Raw genomic sequence first — 22,018 nt, forward strand, 5'->3', positions numbered from 1 at the left:
GTTATTAACTATTTGCTAATGAGACAGAGTGGGAGCACATTATTCATTATATCATTAACATTTAATCACTCTTTGCTAATCCTAAAAACCATCTCCAACTGTGTAATCGCTTGTCACTTTCTGACCGCAGTGTTGCTGCGGTTTGACAGAAAGAGTCTTGTGTGTCTGAGGTTGAGTTAAAGCTCATGATGAAAGATTTTATTTTATAAAAACACACACATTGATTGATTTGCAGCATTAGATTTAATTGCCTCATGAATTGCTTGGTTTCTGTGGCATTTTATCTGTGACTTCCTCTTCTTCATACTCAGTCTGTCCCACCACCTCTCAATGCATTATATCTCTTCACCTTTTTCTTTATTTAACTGCATCTCTGCTTCTTTCCCTGTCTTGTCTTTCTCCAGCCCTCTCCATCCAAAATGATTGTAGAAAACCTACAAGGTCAAAGAGCAGGGGCGTAGGAGATGTTGAAACCCTTAGTAGGAGGGCAGAAGATCATCCCTCCATCACTCATATGTGGGGAGAGGAAGAGAGACTTGGACTGGTATAAAAGGATAATGGAGAAACTAAGAAAAAGTAATTGGGGAAAAAGACAAAAAAGGGATATTGCATGAGAATGGCTGAGAGGGGAAACAGAAAAGGAGTGAGCAGCCACCCAACGTAGTCATCTACCTCCTTCCATCTATCATCTGTCTCAGCCCAAAGGCTGCCACTGCTTCATCAGCATCAGCCCCTTTTACATTACATGCATGTGAGCGCACAGATAAACAGTAAAAAGAGTGACTGTGTGCACGTGTTGTTCTGCCTTCTTTTGTGTTATGAAGAACATACTTTGAACAAGGTTTCAGTCAATAAAATAGTCTTGTTCTGCTATAAACATAAACAAATGTGGCTTTGTAAGTGCATTTAGCAGTCGGCAGTTATTGACTTATTCATATGCCTCATAGCTCTGGATGAAATCTTGTCAAGGGTAGCACAAGGATTAATAGTTTTTTAGAACCTCCTCAGATTAAGACAAGTGTGGAAATTACAATATAGAGATTGGTTAAACTTAGATCGCTGTTAATTACAGCATATCGTACAGTTCTACACAAAGGACTATTGTATTCAGGTTCAGAACAGACAAATGAGCTTTGTTTTCTCATTTTCAGATATGTTTTTCACATAAATATAACAAATTATGAAACCACTATCTTCTAGTGGTTGGGTTTGGATTAAAATATAGCTTGCTAAGGTCTGTAAAGTATTTTGTTGGTTGCAAATTTATTGTAACATGCTTCTGACCACACTTTCACAGATACCATTTTGGTATCTCATATGAGGTTATTTTCTGGTTGCTAAAGGTCATATTCTTAAAAGTGACTATACATCATAATTCCCTGCACAAAATAAAAACCTACTGGATGATTGTTTGGATGGAAATGCATGAATAATCTCTCAGATACACCATAAAACTGTTTTCTTCTTAACTTGCAGAAACATTTGCTTCTTCTGAGTTTAGTTTGTTAACCAGATGGTTTTCTAAAAAATGATTTTCCATAATACCTTTTAACATTAAAATGAATGGTAGGCTTCTTCACCTCTCCATAACGAGTGTGGTTAAATTATCTTCAGGGATGACTTCTCAAGTCCAGGCGCGTAGTTAGACCTGGGGCGGAAGCCCCGGATGTTTTCTGAATAGCCCCGTACTTCTTGATAGAAGAAATTCAGAAGTATTAAAAAAATGCAGCCACAAAATGGTATTGGACTTCACATTGTTTTTCAAAAATAATACATTTCTTTCATTTGTGTTCCATGTAATCACGTCCCGCTCCACCTAAACTGACAATGAGTTAAAAGGAGAAGACAAAAAATAGCTATTTGCGCACTCGCAGCACCACGAATGCGCAACTATGCGCACAGCCAGAACAGCAGTTTACTCCAGGTCGACCTGCCTCCTTCATTACCTGAAAAGTTACACTGAGCGCCTCGAACAGGGCTCATTTCAGAGCAACCATGGAGCCAACCGGAGAGAAGGAGGCTGGTACGTGTGTGTGTTCAGGAACAGGTGGATGCCGAGCGGTATAACCCAGGAGAAGATAGCGGTAAAACCTGAATGCTGACTCGGAATGAGCTAATTGTAAGTTACAGCTAATCAGTGATTCACCCAGCAAGACATGAGGTGGAGGTTCACTCTAATGAGCATCTTCAGGGTCATGATGAGGAATAGAGAGCAGAGGGACTTTCACCTGAGCTACAGGTGAAGTTAAATGATGTGGCTGTGATAGAAAACAGTAGCAACCTTCTCTCTGAGCTTCTAGCTGGATTTGCATCGTAATGTGAAAATATCTGGTCTTTTACTTCAGTCAAAATAAAAGCATTTAATCCTAACGTAGCTGAACACATTAAAAGGTCCTTCTGATCATCACATTGCATCTCATGGCTGCAGCCAGTCTTGCAGTGAAGTTCTACATGTAGACAGAAAAAAGTGTTGCTCAATAAACCAGGAAAATATCTCCTGGTTCCAGTAAGATGTAGAAACTGCAAAAGTAATCCTCCCTCTTCTCTTTCATACGGTGGCCGGGGGACCAAACCAACATTACAAAATCTAAAACACTTTTACAAACTTAAAGACAAATTAACATTTCAGAAAACAATTTAACAAGATGCAACATTTTTACAAGTACTGAAACAAATTTACATTTCAGAAAACAAATTAATATTTCAGAAAACAATTTAACAAGATGCAAAACATTTTTACAAGTACTGAAACAAATTTCCATTTGACAAAATCAACCGGAAAGGGAATGTACCCGGAAGTCAGCCTCAGGGGCTGCATTTTTTCTGTTCCCGCCCTCACCTCAGCGTAACAGCTGTCGCCTAGCAACCGTAGCTGCAAGGGGAAAAAAGAACTTCTGGTAATTTAATTTTTAATTTTTGAGGAACTTCAGCAGTTTTATCGTCATCGCAGACATCTCCTTTATTTTATCTCTGGCTGAGAGACAATCATGTTCAGGTAAAAAAGATGTTTGATTTAACTTAAAGCTTCGCATGCCTTAAAAGTAATGTGTTTTTCCATCTCCATTCTTCCCTTTTCTAGACCAGACCCCTTTACTGCAGGATCAACCTGAGTGTCCCAGTCCTGAAACGCTTCTTCAACCAGGAGGACACCAGGCCTGATTTTCGGTTGAGCATGGAGTCTCTGGCAGTGCTGCTTAATATTTTGCTTCAGGATAGGCAACATGGATGGGGTGCTACTATTGAGACCTTGGTTTTTCTTTTCTGGCTGGCAAGTGGCACATCCTACAGAGTGGTCTGCAGAGTGTTTGGGATGCCTCGCTCTACTGTTCAACGCATCGTCCACAGAGTTACAGAGGAGATCGTGGCTATTCGTCACCAGGTCATCTACCTTCTAAAGACCCCTGAGGACTTGAAGGCAGTGTCCCGTGAGTTTGCAGGGCTGGCACGCCACAGAGCTTTTCTTAAAGCTGTGGGTGCAATTGACGGCTGCCATATCCGCATCAGGTGTCCAAGCAGCCCTGATGGTCAGTGCTACAGGAACAGGAAACTCTTCCCTTCCATAATCCTGCAAGCAGTTTCTGACCATCGGAGCCATTTTATTGACACGTATGTGGGCTGGCCTGGGTCAGTGCATGACTCTAGGGTGCTCCGCCACAGCCCACTGTACAGACAGTTTATCCTCCTCCAGGGCATTTTATCCTTGCTGATGGAGGGTACCCATGCCTCCAATATCCACTCCCCCTCATCACTCCCTACAAGAGGACAAGACAAGGTGTGGGAGCCCAGCGCTTTAACAGCCATCATTCCAAAAACACGCTCTATAATAGAGCGTGTTTTTGGAATGACGAAGACCAGATTCAGGGCCATCTTCCTGCAAGTGCTGGAGGTGCACGACACCTTTGTACCTCACGTAGGTTTTGACCTAGATCCATTTTATATATACATTATACATAATATATACACATACACACATATGCACCCTCTTTTAAATTGTTTTCAGGTCATAACAGCATGCGCCATCCTCCACAACATCTGCCTTGGTGCTGGGGATGTCATGGCCCCAGAGGATGACCCAGAGGAGGCTGTAGAAGAGGATGAGGGTGAGGTTGGGACTGAGGCAGTCAGCGGTGCTCTCTGGCGGGACCAGCTTTCAGCTGAGGTGTCTGCCCTGGAGGAGGTACCACCAGAACATGACTACTGTGTGCGGTCAACTATAATATTATAGATGTGATTCATTTTTGAGGGGTATAACTAATTGTAATGTTTTGTGAGCACCATCTTCTAATTCTGCATTTTTCCGATTACCTCTTAGTGATGTGGCAGCCATCAATTCAGCCAGCCCTTTAAACCCACTTGATGGACGATACCGTGGACAGCGGAGAGAGGCATCACAAACATCTGCAGACCACCTGTGTGATGCTTCGCTCACCATCCAGAAAGACAAACCACAGGTCTCAGTTGCAGCGTCCATCCATGTCTCTGACCTTGTGAGAGATTTAGCCACGTCGCCAGAGACTTTCTGTTCAGAAAGAAATCTGCCTCTTTGTTCTGTTGAAGAGGTTTTTCCAGGAACCAGTCACTCAGGTTGATCCTGCTGTCGCCATAGTAAATACTTGTACATAGTTTTATTTTATGCCTTTTGTCTTGTAATCTTGATCTGTTTGAATGTTTTCTTCCCCCAATCTGTTTAAAATGCTGTTTGTATTTTTCATAATAAATTTTGTTTATAACTTTAAATGAAGTTGATGTATTGTTAGATCAAATGTAAATAACATTAATGACAAAAACAATTTTGAAATTTATTAGAACACCTTAAAACTTTAAGAAACAATCTGAACAAAACTTAATATTTCTTATGTAGCACTTTATTTTGGTGCCATTCTTTCTAAGATGGAAAAATGTCTGTCCATTCTCCTCTGCTTTTCTCTGTACCCTCATGTCCTCCCTGATCAACTCCATCATCTCCTCATCTCTGTCCCTCTTTCTTTTCTGACCCCTTCCTGCTGGCTCACTGTCTTCCTTCTCCGTCTGGTTGCCCACCGCTCCGTTTGGCCCTGGAGTGTCCTCAGGGATGGAGGCAATTAGGACAGGAGGTGTTGTGGAAGGTCTCTGTCCCACCATCTCATCCATAAAGACAAACCAGGGCCAAGTAGTGGCAGTGGGCTTTTCACTGACTCCCTCTCCTGACCCTGGATACTTACAATCCTAAAGTTAGATGGAATAATAAAAAAAATTGACTAAACAGAGAAACCAACAAGACTTTTAGAAATATTTTTTTTATTTGTGTGTGACATGAGAACTTCTGAACATACTCTAAATTCTTTTTTTTTTCCAAATTGTCCCACATTGTTTTGTCCTGCAAAGGGGGTGACCTTCCCCTGTTGGTCCATCTTCTCCAGAATTGTCCTAAACCGAAAGAAGTATGTTAATCACTGGATGGATATTTATGAAAGTTAGAAAGATAGGAGTTATTGAAACTGGACAGAAACTGACTGCAAAGAATGTTATTGTACCTCCAAGCCACGGTGGCTGAGTTTTTAGCTCCAGTAAAAAGGTGGTGGTTCTCACCCCTGAGCTTAATAAATTGGCCCGTCTGCTCCTTTGTGCCTAAAAAAAATATGAAAGTACCCAAAAAAAAAAAAACCATCTTGCTTAATATCAGAGCAAAAATAAAGCTTTTTTTAATTTTACATTTGTCTTAATTTGAAGAAAATATTAAAATATTTGTATGCAAATGCCTAAAACAAGCTCTTTCAAACTTTTAACTTCTTTACTGAGATTCACTTACATTTGAACGTGTATTCCTCGTCGGGTTCACCTGGAATCAGAAATTATAATGCTAACTGAATTATAAATAAACTTTTAAAACATATAGCACATTTCTTCATTAAAAATTAATATTGGAAAGCTTATTTATTCTCAATCACACTTTCCGGCGATACAATTAGATTACATAAAACTGTCCATTTATTCTGGTTAACCTTAATATCACCTGAAATGTTAAATCAATTTTCAGTAACAATTAAAATAATAACATAAACTGTTAGAAATCACTTGTGTTAAATGTTCACTGTGATGACTGCCAGCGGGAGCTTAGTGCCGGGAGTCTGGTCAGATCTCTACAAGTTTAGCTCGCTCCACCGCCGGTAGGGCTGACGAGGCGAGCCAGTTACTATGCCGGGAACGGAAAACTCCGAACACGTCGGAGCACGTTTGAAATTAAGTGATGTCTAGATAAATCAAGCAGATATTTTACGTCTACATAGTTATATTCCCGCACTAAAAACATTGTAGAAGTTAATTTGTGTCACAGAAAGTGTATTTTTCCACAATTTACTCACAGCTTTTGTTGCTATGGTCCGCCTTGGCTTCCCCTGCTTGACCAATCCGCTTCGACCCGCAATGAATGATGGGAAATGATGGGCCGCGAAGGATACTCACGACCCATCCTTCAAATCGGGCAAAAGAAGGACACATTTTTCGGCCGCATTTGAGGGAGTCGCTGCGCTGTGACGTAATCGGCCTACAAATACGGCCTTCGAAGGATGCAGCCCCTGAAGGACACAATGAGTGCAGCCGTTATCATTTCCGGGTCAGCCTCAGCGTTGGTACATTCCCTTTCCGGTTGATTTTGTCAAATGTAAATTTGTTTCGGTACTTGTAAAAATGTTTTGCATCTTGTTAAATTGTTTTCTGAAATATTAATTTGTTTTCTGAAATGTAAATTTGTTTCGGTACTTGTAAAAATGTTTTGCATCTTGTGACATTGTTTTCTGGAATGTTAATTTGTCATTAAGTTTGTAAAAGTGTTTTAGATTTTGTAATGTTGGTTTGCACCACCCGGCCACCATACTTTCATATGTTCTGTGCTGATTCTAAACTCTAAGCTCTGGGTTTAAAGATGCAGTATAATTAAGAAATAAATCATAGCAATTAATCACAGGTGGACCATTGATTAGTTAACTATTTTATTTTTCTGAATTGCACATGTAATATTATATAAACTAAACTAATGAAACAAGGATACAGTTTTACTGAAGGTGAGACATACATACCATATGTATACAGTTATTAATAACTGTAATATTAGTACTGATAAGGTCCAGGATGAGGCTCAATGCTATATTTTAAACACCACAACTTAATAACCTTTCCTCTTAAAGTGTTTAATAGTAAGAACTGCACTAATGTCTCTTATGCTCAGTGCAGAACAAAAGACTGTGTTGTAAAATGTTTCATTTATTATTTTTGGCAGGTCACATTTCCCCAGAAGTGGAACGAAGGACTGAAAAGATGGCGATAAAAGAGAACAGATTCATAAAAGAAGGAACAGTTTTAATAAAATGTTTCGAAAGCTCTTGGCATAATAAAATAAATGTGTTTTAGGATTTACCATTTGACTAAGATTTAGGAAAATCAACTTTATACCAGTTTCCTTTTTCGAAATATAAGAATAAAGACAATGGAGCCTCAGGAGTGGAACACTTTGATGAAAATGAAACGTTTAAAAAAGGTAATTTATGTAGATGAGAAAAGAAGCGCATTTATCTGGCCCATAGTAAACATCTCTGAGTTTAAGAAAAAGTTTTGTCAGATTAAGTTCTTTTCTAAATACCTCAAAATGTGTCATTATTTGCTTCAGCAAAATGGTTTTTCATCAGGCCTAAACTCTGTTTCTTCTTGTCCTTCATTCAGCTTCTAACAAAAATAAAAAGTAAAATTATTGCAAACCTTTTTTGTTTGATTCACAATAATTTACATTCAGTCTAAAACCAGCCAAGACAGAGAACTGGTACAATATGTCCTATATTATTTTAACTTTAAATGACCTATAAATTGTCTTATTGAAATCTATATATTTTGGATTTGGGCTAAAGCCCACAATGTTTTGAGACTCTAAAAAAGCCCCTGATCCACACAATAGAAAGGTGTGTAGATTTAAAAAGTCATCTTTGCCAAATAAGCCTTTAACCCCTTTATTTGGCTTAATTAGGTGTGATTTATGGGGAACATTTCCATCCTTGCAGATTACTCAAACAAAAAGTATTAACTGGTGCTAAAAGAAAACAGTTCCCAAAAAGATATTCCAAGCTTTTATTTCTTCTTAGCAATCAGACTCATGTCTAAAACAGGGCCCATTGGCAGATCTCACGTAATATTTCTCTGAAAGACTGGTGGCTTACATAAAGTTATGCTGTTGCCATATCAAGTCACAATAAATTCAATCAAAATTGTATTGTTTTCTATATTGAAACTTAAACTAACGATTATAAGAAAACTCAACAAAATCTCTAATATAAACAACACCTAAATTCATTATTAATTATACTGGTATATATATTAACTTATAATCAATAAGGCAATAGAAACAAAACAAACAACTATAAACACCTATTAGGCAAAACCAAAGTTATGAATATACACATACAGTACAGACCAAAAGTTTGGACACACCTTCTCATTCAAAGATTTGTCTTTATTTTGATGACTATGAATATTGTAGCTTCACACTGAAGGCATCAAAACTACAAATTAACACATGTGGAATTATATACTGAACAAAAAAGTTTGAAACAACTGAAAATATGTCTTATATTCTAGGTTCTTCAAAGTAGCCACCAGCTTTGATTACTGCTCCGCACACTCTTGGCATTCTGTTGATGAGCTTCAAGAAATAGTCACCTGAAATGGGTTTCACTTCATAGGTGTGCCCTGTCAGGTTTAATAAGTGGGATTTCAAGCCTTATAAATGGGGTTGGGACCATCAGTTGTGTTTTGCAGGAGGTGGATACAATACACAGCTGATAGTCCTACTGAATAGACTGTTAGAATTTGTATTATGGCAAGAAAAAAGCAGCAAAGTAAAGAAAAACGAGTGGCAATCATTACTTTAAGAAATGAAGGTCAGTCACTCCGAACAATTGGGAAAACTTTGAAAGTGTCCCAAAGTGCAGTCGCAGAAACCATCAAGCACTACAAAAAAACTGGCTCACATGAGGACTGCCCCAGGAAAGGAAGACCAAGAGTCACCTCTGCTATGGACGATAAGTTCATCCGAGTCACCAGCCTCAGAAATCGCAGGTTAACAGCAGCTCAGATTAGAGAACAGGTCAATGCCACACAGAGTTCTAGCAGCAGACACATCTCTAGAACAACTGTTGAGAGGAGACTGTGTGAATCAGGCCTTCATGGTAAAGCTGCTAGGAAACCACTGCTGAGGACAGGCAACAAGCAGAAGAGACTTGTTTGGGCTAAAGAACACAAGGAATGGACATTAGACCAGTGGAAATCTGTGCTTTGGTCTGATGAGTCCAAGTTTGAGATCTTTGGTTCCACCACCGTGTCTTTGTTGCTATTCCATCCGGTTTGCGTTTAGTTGGACCATCATTTATTTTTCAACAGACCCCAAACACACCTCCAAGCTGTGTAAGGGCTATTTGACCAAGAAGAAGAGTGATGGGGTGCTTCGCCAGATGACTTGGCCTCCACAGTCACCGGACCTAAACCCAATCGAGAGTGTTTGGGGTGAGCTGGAACACAGAGTGAAGGCAAAAGGGCCAACAAGTGCTGAGCATCTCTGGGAACTCCTTCAAGACTGTTGGAAAACCATTTCAGGTGACTACCTCTTGAAGCTCATCAACAGAATGCCAAGAGTGTGCAGAGCAGTAATCAAAGCAAAAGGTGGCTACTTTGAAGAAGCTAGAACATAAGACATATTTTCAGTTGTTTCACACTTTTTTGTTCAGTATATAATTCCACATGTGTTAATTCATAGTTTTGATGCCTTCAGTGTGAGGTGTGTCCAAACTTTTGGTCTGTACTGTATATAAGTTTCTCTCAGAAACCTAAAAAAGAGCATTTATGACTTTATCTTGTGTTCAAAGATATGAGAACGTTAATCTGAGACAGGAAAAAATTATATATGAACAAGATACAGAACACACCTTGATCCTACAGAACCACCACAAAACAACTAGAAAAAAGCGCCTTACTTGGTCCGAAATTGAGCAGTTTTACCACTCTGGTGAAACTAGCTGGACCTTTACAGGACATAAAAATAGATGAACCGATCATTTCACACAAATGCAAACAAATATATAGATGTCTCTCACCAGATCTTGAACGGTTGATCAGTCCTCTCCCTGACTTGGTGGTTCATACACAAAGTCTATGATGGAATCTAAGATTTAATCTGTATCCATAGAATCAGCTCAGCTCCGCAGCATCCTGCACTTGTGGGTGGAGGATGGACTTGTCAAACAATCAGAAGTGGACTTGGGGTAATATGAGAGATAAATTAGACAGCTAATTGAAAATGTATTCGACAATTTCTTCTAAGAAATCTTCTTTCGACTGAGAGAGAGCTTTCTAGGTTCCAAAAATTCCACAGGTTATTACTTTAGACATAATTCACAACTAGGACTGTTTTCTTGCTACTTTTATTTTTAAACATGTAATCATTCCAGTAATTGAAAGAGGTTCACATTCAATGTTTGACACAATATTCAATACTTAAAGTTGTTGCTAATTAAGGATTATTTCACATTTTTCTGAATTTCTATATTAACAATGTACTGACTGGTATCCAGACAACACTTCTTATGACATAACAATTGACATTAAGTAATTAATTGCTTTACATATTTTCAAGACTTCGGGATGCCAGCTGCATGAATGAGCTTATTTCAATAAGCAGCATTTCTACTGTTTGTTTACACAACAATTGCACACATTTTCTCTGAAAATGGCAAAATTTGAGAACGAGTTCCAGAGTGTAATGATCTGAAAACATCCAGGTCTCTGTTGTCATGTAGATGGGAAAAAGTTGATATTTTTTATGGTGAAGTTCTGGCTCATGCACAGTATATCAGTAGAAGTTAATTTGCGCACGCATGGTATAATGGCTGCCGAACAGTTTAAAACCCACAGAAGACAAAGATATCAACAACAACAACGGTGGATTGCAGAGTACTTGTGCTGCAGCCTCGTTTAAATCTAACGACGGTTCTCGAGCAGAGTGATCCTTTTCTCCCCTGTTTCGTTAGCAGGAAGTGTTTGCGCAAGTTGTTGAGTTTCAAAGAACATACCAAAAACTAGTGGCAGGGGGGGAATTACACCATTTTCATGTCTCTACTGCTGCCGTGTCAACGAAGATTGCAAGTAAAACATTGTAAGTTAGATCTATTAACAGAAACAGGGAAACAAATCCTATTTTCAATGGATTCTGGTCATGTAAACAGCGCCTAGATCTAAAGTCTGGAACAGGATGCAGTTCTTGTTGGTAAAAGGTCAAATCTGAGGTGCTTGTATGAACTACAGTACTTTAATATATTGCCTGTACTACCCTGTTCACACAGCCAAAGTCTCACAGATGTTGTAATTATTAATCTGAGAATATAATTTAATATTTAATATTAATATTTTAATATTTTATCAAATAATATTTCAGTCTGTTAAGGGTTGTCCTGTGAATACCAGCCCAGTAAGGTGATGGTATTAGGACAAAATAGAAAGGTGTGAGACGAGCTCTGACATTATTGAACAGCATAAACTCTGCACATATATGGAATGAATTCACACAATTTCTTAAAATACAAGAATTTATTAACAAAAATAAGTCAACTCAAAGTCAAACATATTTCAATCAAACTCTTTACTATGCTAAAACAATCCAATTAACTACCAAGCAGAATTAAAGAATAGGGAAGACTAATGGGCTATGTACAGTATAAACAAGTTGATTAAGGATGATTGAAAACCATGACCGAAAGAGTGATGCAACATTACCATGCAATGTTTATGTTTGAGAACCAAGGATTATCTTGAAGAATCTGGAAGTGAAGTTAAGTTAGTCTTGGAACCAACTTAGGCAATAATCAGCAAACGTTTAGACAACCATTCGCAATGCAAGATCAGATAAAATATTATTTTAATAAAGTAATGTTTTAAATAATGATCTGTTGAATGAAACCAACCTTCTGGATGACTAATTCTCAACAGTGTCTAATTAGCTGCCTTTATTTATTGAAACAATATTTAAAGAAATATTATTTAGGAAATAGTATAATATTTAAGGGAATATTTTGGAAAGAGCCAAATCTTTCTGGAGAAATGGGGCTTAATGGTGTTTACGTAGTTATCAAATCTAGTAAATGATGTTTAGGGACTATTATTTATTGGATTGAAGACTAAATCTTTCTGGGTAAATATTATTTAGCACCAGAATCAAACACACACCTTTAAAAATACCATTAATAAAAGGGTTAAAATGCATAAGCGCGGACGGCGCGTTATGAGCAATCTTCTGTGTTTAAAATCACCCTTCAAGTAAAGTTTCACTTAACTTAAAAACACACAAACAGAGCACGTGTGCTGCAGATAGCCTGCTAGCACTAAGATAGCCGAGTTTCACACAAACAAAACCAAACTTCATACAATGAAAACGTTCAGATCATTTCATCCTAACTGTTAATCTGCCCAAACCCAACCTCTGATCATGGTGAGGAAATGTTGTCCAAGGGGCGAAGTTTGAAGAAACGTCCACAGTCAACAAGCGGTTAGCTTTCAGCTAATCTTGGTAGCTTCGCGGGGGGTTGAAGGTGCGTTCGCTCTGTTAACAAAAGGGTTAGCTCCGGAGCTGTAGCTGGGCGGCCCGTCCTAACCACACGGGTTAACACGAGGCGGTCTCTGCTGTCTTCCTTCCAGACTGGGAGACCGCGTCTGTGCAGGGGTTTCTCTCGAACACAGTTTGCTTCTGCAGGGCTCGGAGAGAAAGTCATCAATGCTTATACCTTAATTTCCCCTCTTTATGAATGAAATCACTAGGTACACAAACAGTGCTTCACTCATACTTAACTTGTGCATATGATCTTATGACACTGTTGGATCCAGCTTGAAGAGTTTATGTCTTTTTGCTAGCAAAAGACATTAGCGCGATTTGTCCCCCTCCTATCCCGATGAACACCGGTGTGGAAGAGGTCGGCTTGTTGGAAAGGGGGTGCTCTTATTCAGACAGAGGCATCATGGGAAGTCTGCTGCTACGCCCCTTTTCTCAGTTGCTGGAAGTCAGTTAAATGCAATTTATTTTGAAAGTTCCAGAAAAGTCCGTACCGGAGTTTAATGTTGAAATCCATGGCTGGGTCCCAACATAGACACACATCCGATAGCACTCCTTCTGTAGCATCTAATTTCCCCTCCTCTCTACTGGAGAAAGGGCAACTGAATGATGCCGACTGTATCGACACAAAACTTTTCCCTCATTCTCCTCCCTCTTGGCTAATGAGCAATGGTAGTTATATTGACCTATTTGTGGACCTAAAGGAAATCCAATCACAAATGCCTCTGGTCGCTTTCTTCCCACTTTGGCACTTTGGGAGATTAAAAAAATTCAATTCTGCCTTTCTCTCTGCTCTCATCATTATTATTTCTCCTTTCGTCTGTCTCCTACTCCGCCTGCCCCCTCCCCTGAAGCTCTTCACCCCTTCCAATCCAACAGACACTTGTTCTCTTTCCCCCACCTTTTACTCACTAACAAAGTTTCCATGCTGTTTTACAAATGTGCTCTTTGTCATTCCCATTCAAATATGAGGAGAGCAAAGTGTGGTCTTGCAGATAATTATCAGTGCAAGACAAGGGTGTTATGAGGACAGAATGAAGTAGCCTGACTGAATCTGATGTAGTTGGTTGCAGAGGGACATTGAATCATTTGGAAAGGACATTTTTTAACTAGGATGCACAAATATGCACAGCAATGCATGCCTGACTTGTCAAATTAAAGTCACAAACACCTTTCTTACTCACTGAATCTTTCTCAGCTGTAATACATACCCATGCAGTCACATTTGGTCAGCTTCATTCAGTTATTGGAAAAATTATCTTGCAATCCCTTGATTATCCTAGACTTACACACTCTGAAACACACAGTATGGACCCCATACTGTGCCTTAAATGGCAGCGGAGCGCCAAGCTACTGTTTGGTTAGTCTGTCAGTGTCATGTTTGTTTTGGTTTCATGCATACTGCGCAGTAATGGAACACAGTGGCCCGAAAACAAAAGGGGGTCCGCTAACAAACCAACTTCACAGCAAAAACACAAGCTCTCTGCGGGGTACGGTACATGCAATACCCAGATGATATACAGTCATAAGGCACCTGCTGCTTACATGCCAGAGGTGGTGTGTGCACAGGCAAAGATAAAAGTGGGCCTCATCTTGATCAAAGTGCCTGTTAGATATTTTGGTCTGCCGAATTTCTTTGAAAGAAATGCCCATTTCGGGAGACAGATAAACTTGGGAGACAGAAAAAGTTTATTTGACAGTGAATACATTCACTTTTTGATGGTGTCCTAAACCAGTGGTTCCGAACAGTGGTTCTTTTACTGAGTGCCCCTACTTTCACGGCTACTAATCCTTCACCCTCCAACCACAGTAAACCTGCAGGCACATTTGTGCACAAATGCAAACTCACACACACAAACCTATGTGCACATACATGATTAAACACATATGCATGTAAACTATATTTTGACAGATTGGCATCTCATCAAATTGTCGGTTTAGCCAGATTGCTTCACTTTTTCCATTTATACTTATTGACCAAAAACTGGCAAATCAGGGACAAATAATCTATGCAAGAACATGGTAACAATGGAGAGAATCTGGCCTAGAGGGAAATACATTTTTGTAGTGGACACAACAAAGAAACAGCAAATAAATACAACAAAAGAAATAAAAAGAAAAACAGCTAGTAATATGGAGCTTTTTGTTGGAACAGTTCTAAAAGGGAACTGTTGCTTGTTTCTGCATACAGAAATAAAGCTGTACCTGTCTAACAAGCATAGATTGTCAGGTGACCTTGTTTACAACAAAATATTGTTTAGCTGCAAGTTATGAGAAAGAGAGAAGGAAATAGTGGAGTTAGAATACAGAATCTATTTAGCTGCTTACAATATTTATAATTTGTGCTACAGGGTTAAGGTCACATACTGATGCAATCTAATTCGATTTTGGTGTTTTTGCTTCTATCAGTTATTATAATACTCTAAAATTCATGGATTATATCAGTTAAACACAGTGTCACCTTTAGAAGTCCATTTAAATGGTCTATTCACAAGAAAGAGTGCAGTAATAACACATCAAATTATTCATTGATATTACTTACCTGTATTTTTATTTTTTTTTTTTTTACGTGTAACGAGTAACATCGGGACAACTGGAGACAATCCCAGCCAGGATTGTGTGGAGTTGCAGGATACATCCAAAACAGGTTGCCAGTACCAACAAAGATGACAAACAGCCATGCACACCTTTAAACCTTCTGCCACTTTAGTGTCCAGTTAAGGTGGTATTTGTGCTTTTGGACTATAGGAGGAAGCCAGAGCACCGTGTCAAAGACCTGTACTTTTACCTCAATTTGGGTTGTCATTTGAACATTGTAAAAGGCACATTGAAAGCTTAAAAAGCAAAGGTTCAAAACTCTCTCAAATTGAGAGTCTCCAATAAATTTCAAATAAACCTCTCTTATAGCTGTTTGATCCAACATGAATTACATGAGCATAGAATTATATTTTAGTTTTGCTCCCTCATAGCTTGTAGCCATACAAAAAATTGCCAGAAAATTGTCCGATTTACCTGACAGAGTTCATGGTGACATCAGAGTGTCCTGCAATGAGAATCAGTGAAATTCAGTTAAGAAAAAACATAAACAAAATTAGATTCACGGACACATTAAACAGCCAATTTGTTCTCCAGGGACAGAAAGCCTAATGTCTGTAGCTTCTGAATTTCAAATGAAACTCTGGCAGCTTTGGCAAATTACCTACAATTTATTACTGATTTTAGTGTGTTTTTTTACGTTTTCATTTGTCGATCCATCCTATTTTGCAATGCTGATTATAAACAAACAAATATATATATATATATATATTTTTTTTTTCTTTCATCTTCTGTATGTGAGAGAACAGCCTGCATCTCACCATCCACAATATATATAAAAAACTATTTTAAATGAGATATTATTTAGATGCCTTTAATGATACATCCAGCTCACGACATCAGACGAAATCTAACACTGGATTCATAACAACACGACAAGACAAGGTTTTTAATATTATTTAAAAGATTATCAATATTTCTGGCAAGACTAACAATTCTAATCTTAGTTTTTACAAATCAAAATCAGCATTTAAAAGAATCTGTTATCAGTGTAAAATAGTCAAGTCCGGAATAATCAAGTCCACTGTTGCGGTTTCAGCTCCAGTCGCTTGATTAGTGATTATATTACTGGCTGCATTGTCAAAAGCATCTTTTTATTTTATGTTGTTGGTAGCACTTTCAAGAATTTCCCAGGCTCACCTAAAGTAGGTATACCCAAAATATCACTTGTCTATTTTTTGTTTTCATTCCTGCTAGCAACATAGCCAGGGCTTATTGCAAAGATTTTGGTCCAACAGAGCTTTGTTTGATTTTCATAGACAAGTAAAACATTTTTTTAAACTAGTCTAATGATCTGTTAGTTTTCAACCATCTATATGGTTTTGATATACGAGCCCAGCCTAATTAGTCCCCTACGAGGTCCAGAGTCCATCAATAAATTCTAAATGATTTATATCCTATCTTCAGGATTTCAGTGTAAGATTTTATTAAAAAAAACAATGCCTAGTTCCAGTTACCTGACTTTTATTCCCACCACTAAAAAGGCAGAACAATCAACATGTTTTTGCTGAACAGTTCATGATAATATCTTAAAAAAAAGGAATTTTCCAGTCTTTAGTGGGTTTGGGCACATGTTTCATGTTTGTTCCTGGCTTCATTTGAAGTTTTTTTTATTCCTTTTTTATCGGGGACAATGTTTTTTAATATTTAACACTTTAATTATCCAAATCAGGTTTGATCCTTTGGAATATTTCTGATTCTAACACAGATGTGAACCTTTGCATAGTTTAGCAGCTAACAGCCAGTTATTTTACCAGGTAAATCTTTGTAAAACAGTTCTCATTCACAAATATGCCTTGGATGTATTCTCATACCACTTAATAATTTTTATCTTGTCTGTCACCTTGTCATAATTTCTTTTTAAAAATGATATAGTCTGTAACTTACCGCCAACCTCATGAGAATCATTAGCCAACTCTCTCAACACAACAGGGCAACTTAAGAACTATTTCCTTTTCTTACTTCAAAAATAAGGTCTCAAACATGGATAGAACTGGGTGTCAAGCTTAAAGCACTCACTTCCATGTCGAGGTTTCATAATAACAGCCCTACACTTACCAGGCAAAGTAACATCATGACAACAGCTGCATAGTTCTTTGGAAGACAGACTTTACGTTGATGAGAAATATTGTGAAGTTGTAATACTGCAAGATCTCATGGTACAAGATATGGATACACCCATAGTTAGATGTACCACTTTTTCCCTGTACTATTTTTTTTTACTTTATAATGTTTGGATTGAACAACACCTTTTGATGATTAATTGCTTTTAAGTCTAACATTGCAAACTGGAGTTGATGCAAGAGATTTATTGGATTATCTGTAAATTATGTGTTTCATGTCTGTGCATGTTTTGGTAACTGAATGTTATAAATAGAAACCAGCAATAAAAAGAAGTGGTTATTTTTTGTTTTGAGAATACAAAATAAAAAATTTAAATAGAAGCTGTATGTCCTTTTCATTGTCTAAAACAAATTAGTAGAAATCCAAAACAGGTTGCCAGTATTTCTGAAACAAAGATGTCAAATAACAGTGCACACCTTTACACCTGCTGCCACTTCAATGTCCAGTTAATGTGGTATTTGTGCTTTTGGACTATTGGAGATAGCAAGAGCACTGTGTAAAAGACCTGTACTTTTCGAACATTATAAAAGACTGTTGGAAAATGTGTATAAGTTATCATTGTTTAGTTTAAATCATGTTTTTGTCTGAAGTTCTACTATAGTTAAGATGATTCCTATGATTGCTTTTTTAGTGTGAAAAAGTGTTTGTGGAAGGTTAAGGAATGTGGTCTGGAGTGTATCCCTCTCTGGACACGACAAGCTTATACCATATATGGGAATGACTACACTTTTAAGTTGAAATCTCTGTAAGAATTGGCTGAACCAATTCCTGCTTTTTGCTTGTAAGAATGTGAGTTGTAAATAAAAGGCTGGTCCAAGGATTTTCCCTTTGTGAGAAGGAAGTCGCTGTTCTGGCAGAGGACTGTCTCACCCTTGCAAGTCAAACTTACTTGGTTAACTTGTGTCTTATTTTACAGTTGTCTGTTTATCAGCTTTCTAACACTATCAAAGACACAAAAGCTTAGAAAGCCTGCAAGTTCAAAACTCTCTCAAATTGATGTGCCTTGTCTGTGCAGATTTTGGCAACTGGTTGTTATCATTAGAAACCAGCAATAAAAAGCAAACAAAGAAGGGGTTATTTGATTTTTGTTTCAAAATACACCATTATTAATAGAAATACACACTACATTCTTATTCTGGTCAAAAACGAATTAGTAGAAATTGCAATTTGGTTTTGTATTCCTTAAATGTTCCCAATAGTGAAAATAAAATAAGTCAAATTTCCATATTCCTTGACAGGCACATAATTTGCAATAATTTTACACTGACTGCAGAAGGTGCTGTCTCTCCCACATATTTGTTTTGCCATATACAAATCCTTCCATCTTACCTGGTTATCCATACAGGGGGTGGGGTTTGAGGCGGAGGATCTTGTTGGTCCTTTCTCCAGGAGTCATTGGGCAACAGGCGGGGTGCATCCTGGACAGGTACAAAACACATATAATAAAAAATAAATAAATAAAAAAAACATAAAAGGAAGGTTTTAAAGAGACTGAATATGGAAAATATTTTCTTTAAAAAACTTAAAATGTTACATTTTTTTAAGGCATCGTCGAATGTCAAAAACATTTACCTACCATATATGGGCAATGACATCACAGGGTGAAGTATATGCTTTGTAAGTGCAAGTTTGAGTTGTTGGGATGTCAGAATATAATAATGTGGGCCAGCATTTGTTTGTTCTGGTCCAGTGATTTTATATTTTTGTCATTTTCAATATGAAAGAAAAAGCAAACAAAATTTACATTATTGGTTATCTGTATTTGACTACAAAAAAGAAAAAAATCTTCATTTCACTTTCTGTCTTTAAAAAAATAAAATTATGAACTGCTTGTTTTTCATTACTACTGTCTGACGAGAAGATCAAAGTACCAAACTTTGCACATAGCATTTCATTATATGTCTTTCTGTTTTATTTAACGATAATTAAGAAGGAAAAGCCTTTTTAATGCAGGCAATATGGGGTAGATCTCCAGGGTCTAAGATTACTGTGGAAGAAACAGAAAGAAATATATGAAAATAGGATGCACCTTCTTTGTGTGTCATGTACTGCACATTCAGCTGTCTGACCACATCATTGGAGTGGTGAAAGAAGTTATAAATAGAAAAATAAAACTTACTCTTTAGTAGCCTGAACAGAACAGCAATAAACTGAGGTGAGATGGATTGAAACAAACATTACTAAAGAATATTCAGAAGCTTCAAGCATCTACAAGTCATCTGCTTTTGAAACTGATCAAAAAGAGTCAACATAGAAGACAGTCTACAAGCCGAAAAGACTATTTCATCACAATACTGGGAGATTTTAACAGGGCAAACCTCTCCAATGAACTCCCCAAATACAGACAGCATATTAAGTGTCCCACCAGAGACAAAAACACACTGGACCATTGTTACACAGCTTTAAAGGACTCATATCATGATGTTACCAGGGCTGCTCTGGGTTTTTCGGATCATTCTCTTATCCACCTCATCCCAACCTACAGACAGAGACTAAGAGCTTCCAAACCCAAGGTTCACACTGTTAAGAAGTGGACTGAGGAATCAAAGCAGATGCTACAGGCCTGCTTTGAATGCACAGACTGGACTGTTTTCGAAACTTCAGCCACTGACCTAAACCAACTAACTGATGTGGTGACATCATACATCAGTTTCTGTGAGGACATGTGTGTGCAGACCAAGACCTTCTGCACCTTTGGGAATAACAAGCCATGGTTTACTCCACATCTCAGGAATCTGCGCAGGGACAAGGAAGAAGCTCACAGCAGTGGAGATTGGGCGTGGTACAGGCAGGCCAGGAACAGACTAACAAAGGAGATCAAAGCAGCCAAGAGAAGTTACAGTGAGAAGCTGAAGAACAGCCTTTCTACTGGTGATGCTTCAGCTGTATGAACTGGTCTGAGAAACCTGACTGCCTATAGGAGCCCCCCCCACCCATCCTGGCCAAACGCCTGAATGGCTTCTACTGCAGACATGACAAGAAGCCGTTCACACCTCAAATCATCCCCTCTACATCCCATTCAGGAACAAATTTGACCCGTAAAACAACCAACACCCTACCTTCAGATCCTCTGCCTGCACTAAAGATCTCCGAGGAAGATGTAAACAGGCTCTTTCAGCGCATGAAAACAAAGAAAGCTGGAGGACCTGATAACGTCTCCCCATCATGCCTGAAAGCCTGTGCAAATCAACTCGCTCCAATCTTCACAAGGATCTTCAACAAGTCACTGGAGAAATGTGAGGTCCCCTTCTGCCTCAAACGATCCACCATCATCCCGGTGCCCAAGAAACCCACCATCCTAGGATTAAATGACTACAGGCCTGTAGCCCTGACGTCTGTGGTCATGAAATCCTTTGAGCGGCTGGTGTTGAAGCACCTGAAAGACATCACAGGCCCCTGCTGGACCCCCCTGCAATTTGCTTACCGAGCAAACAGGTCGGCAGATGATGCTGTCAATTTAGGTCTACACTTCATCCTGCAACACCTCGACCACACAGGAACGTACGCCAGGATCCTGTTTGTAGACTTCAGCTCGGCCTTCAACACCATCATACCAGACATCCTCCACCAGAAGCTCACCCAGCTCAACGTCCCAGCCTCCACCTGTCAGTGGATCAACAGCTTCCTGACAGACCGACAGCAGCAGGTGAGACTGGGGAGCATCTTCTCCCAGATCAATAAGTACTGGTGCCCCCCAGGGGTGTGTTCTATCTCCACTCCTCTTCTCCCTGTACACAAATGACTGCACCTCATCGGACTCGTCCGTGAAACTCCTTAAGTTTGCAGACGACACCACTGTCATTGGACTGATCCAGGACGGTGATGAGTCTGCATACAGACAGCAGGTGGATCGGCTGATACACTGGTGCAGTCAGAACTACCTTGAACTGAACCCACTCAAGACTGTGGAAGTGGTGGTGGACTTTCGGAGAACACCACCCCCATACACCCCCCTCACCATCCTCAACAACACTGTATCGGCCGTGGACCACTTCAGGTTCTTAGGAACCACCATCTCTGAGGACCTGAGATGGTCTTCGCACATAGACACTGTTCGGAAGAAGGCCCAGTAGAGACTGTACTTCCTGCGGCAACTCAAGAAGGACAATCTTCCACAGAAGCTGCTGGTCATCTTCTACACTGCCATCATTCAATCTGTCCTGTCTTCATCCATCTCAGTGTGGTTTGGCTCATCCACAAAACAGGACAGGTCCAGACTGCAACGAATAATCAGGAATGCAGAGAGAATAATCAGGGCTGACCTTCCCTCCATCCAGGACTTATACAGGTCTAGGGTCAGGAAAAGAGCTGCTAAAATCTCTGCAGACCCCACACACCCTGCACATAAACTGTTCAGAGCTTTACCTTCAGGCCGCCGCTACAGAGCACTGTTCACTAAAACCAGCCGCCACATAGACAGTTTCAATAAAGTACAAAACAACAGCATACAGATGTTGCAAATGCACCTTTTTATTATATATGTGTATATTGTACATTGTAAATTGTAAATTTGTATATTCTGTAATGCAAAAAGAGAACAAAAGAGCAAAGTGTACCGGAGTCAAATTCCTTGTTTGTATGTAAGAACTTGGCAATGAAGCTGATTCTGATTCTGATTCTGAAAAGGCACAAACTTTTTTTCCCCTTCACCTAACCCAGTTTGCTCTGACTTTCTCTGGGGCC

This window comes from Girardinichthys multiradiatus, chromosome 5, assembly GCF_021462225.1.
Source record: "Girardinichthys multiradiatus isolate DD_20200921_A chromosome 5, DD_fGirMul_XY1, whole genome shotgun sequence".
NCBI classification, from domain to species: domain Eukaryota; kingdom Metazoa; phylum Chordata; class Actinopteri; order Cyprinodontiformes; family Goodeidae; genus Girardinichthys; species Girardinichthys multiradiatus.